General features: G+C 40.6%; 1 non-coding gene across 1 annotated transcript; it reads left to right on the forward strand.

Annotated features, from left to right (window-relative positions):
* Positions 1-1,191: 1,191 nt before the first annotated feature.
* LOC141470617 (U6 spliceosomal RNA) lies at positions 1,192-1,297 on the forward strand. The gene has a single exon (XR_012463500.1). It is a non-coding gene; the product is annotated as a U6 spliceosomal RNA (small nuclear RNA).
* Positions 1,298-2,471: the final 1,174 nt, after the last annotated feature.

A 2,471-nucleotide genomic window follows, 5' to 3' on the forward strand; every position in this document is an offset into this window, starting at 1 on the left:
GGAAACCTTCTTTGAAATAAACCTGAAACAAGTTAGCTGGCAGGTAGGTTTGTGCTGCAAGGGATTCTGACAGCCTGTCAAAGTTCCACTTTTCTCACATTCAATCAACCTCTCTCTTCCAAAGAAAGCATAAAATATGTCAAAATGACAGCTGCCGAAGCATAGCAGCAGCAGCAGCCAGCTAGCTGCTAGGCCTATTACCTTAGGAAAGAAATTGTGGAAAACTTGTGTAAATGGCACATACTGAATAGCGATATAATTTGCCTGGTCAAGTAGTGACTCAATTAAAGTCTTATTAACCCTTCAGCTACTGTTAGTAACATCTCCACGATTTTTTATTTTCTTTTATTATTTTGAGGTGTTGGCTAGTACAACAGGAACAAACTGATTTACAATGTGAGTACCTCGATGCTTCTAATGACTTTCCAAAATTAATTTGCCACAACATTGAGTAGAATTCATTTGCAAGTAAATCCAGCAGAGACAACACTATAATTACATAGGATTTAAAATTCCTTAGTTGGGTCAATATAATCTTGATGATCTTAAAAACTGGAAGAAGAAATAACAGTGTTTGTCTGAGATCTCAGTTACTGCTACTGCTTCTGCTCTGTAGAATTTTGTATATGTGGAGGGCATCACGCTCTCCCCCAACTTGCTAAGATTACAGTTAGAGATCCAGTTCAGATCTCTGTCCCGTTTCCTTCAGTTTAGTCCTGGTTATAACAGCAGTATGTTCCTTTGGCAATGACAGGAACCTGGGCTTAGACTGGAAGGCTTAAATGCATTTTCTGCAAGCATTTCTCTGATGACACTGTATACCTCAGCTAAACCTGGGTGGAATCTTAGGACAAAGAAAGGCAATGCTCTGACTCCATGGCTCAATTTCAAAAGTCTTCTGCAAACAACAGAGCTCCTAGTGCGTCTCACAAAAAGGTCATAAAATCCTTTGTCTAGGAAAGTCTTAAGCAACATAAACATACAAGTGGCTACTGACTGTAAAGGTGTATGTGCGCACACAGAACATGTGCGACAGAGACCTGGCATATGAACTGATACCTCCCAAAGACAGAGTTGTAGGGTAGATTTGTCCTAACCACAGACTTTACCCTTGACATCTTGTACTTTCAAGTTTAAAAATGAAATAGTATTAGGCTTTTGTTATGGGTGCTGGAAGCTTCAGATGAACTAGTGCTCGCTTCAGCAGCACATAAACTAAAACTGGAACGATACAGAGAAGATTAGCATGGCCCCGTGCAAGGATGACACGCAAATTCATGAAGTGTTCCATATTTTTTTGAGAGCCGGAGAGGGACTCTTTGTCAGGAAGTGTAGTGACAGGACAAGGGGGAATGGTTTTAAATTGGAAGAGGGGAGATTTAGATTAGAAATTAGGAGGAAATTCTTTACTGTGAGGGTGGTGAAGCACTGGAACAGGTTGCCCAGGGAAGTTGTGGATGCCCCATCCCTGGAAGTGTTTAAGGCCAGGTTGGATGGGGCTTTGAGCAACCTGCTCTAGTGGAGGTGTCCCTGCTCATGGCAGGGGCTTGGAACTCGATGATCTTTAAGGTCCCTTCCAACTCTAACCATTCTATGATTCTGTGAGATATAAACATTGAATAATAATACATCTGAAAAGCAGCAAAACAGTAATGAGAATTATTTTTCAGAGTTGGAAACAATACATCCCATCTTTCCGTTGTATGAAAGTATGAATGTTACATTCAAAGAGCTGCTGCTATGAATAGGGAGGCCTACCTTACCTGCTTTGAAAAAGTTCCCCAAAACCTGAGTCTCAGACCAGTGTAATTTTCAACCTGCTCTTTCCTAGCTTTTAGTGCTTCTAATTGCGTATCTTCTAATGCAAAGTAAAGTGGACTAGTCAAACCACAGAAATCATCTCACATAAAATCCAACCACTTCAACTTATATGGCTTAGTCTTTACTCAGCAGATCTTGGCTTAAGTTTCCAAGTCTAAAGTGAAGCAAATCTCCTTTCAAAGGCTGTAGTCATTCACTTGCTCACTATGGCTGGGAAACAGAAACAGCCTTCAATGTGGGATGGGAAATCTCTCCTCTGTTGCACTGAGCTGTTCAATAAGGCTCTGGAAAGCAAATTCCCTCCAAGTAATTTCTGAAGGAGAGGTTTCCAGCTGTGAGGCAAGTTTGCTTGTGCTAGATGAGCACCCTAATTACTCCACAAAGAACATTATGTTCTCATGCCCAATCTTTGCAAAAAATTACAACAATACTGCAGTGATAAAAATGGGAGCAAGCAACCAAGAAAATCAACTACAACAAGCTATTCTTGTTGTAGCTAACTATGCACTCCTAGTCATATTCTTGATTTTCACATAGCTCATTTAGAGAGAACAAAAAGCTGGTCTCCCTGTATATTCTTGTAAACAGTCCCCGCACAATCCTCAAACCTGCTTTCTTTACAACTTCCATCTGCCTTCTAATTTGCCTTC

Source organism: Numenius arquata, chromosome 11, assembly GCF_964106895.1.
Source record: "Numenius arquata chromosome 11, bNumArq3.hap1.1, whole genome shotgun sequence".
In the NCBI taxonomy this organism is placed as follows: Eukaryota; Metazoa; Chordata; class Aves; order Charadriiformes; family Scolopacidae; genus Numenius; species Numenius arquata.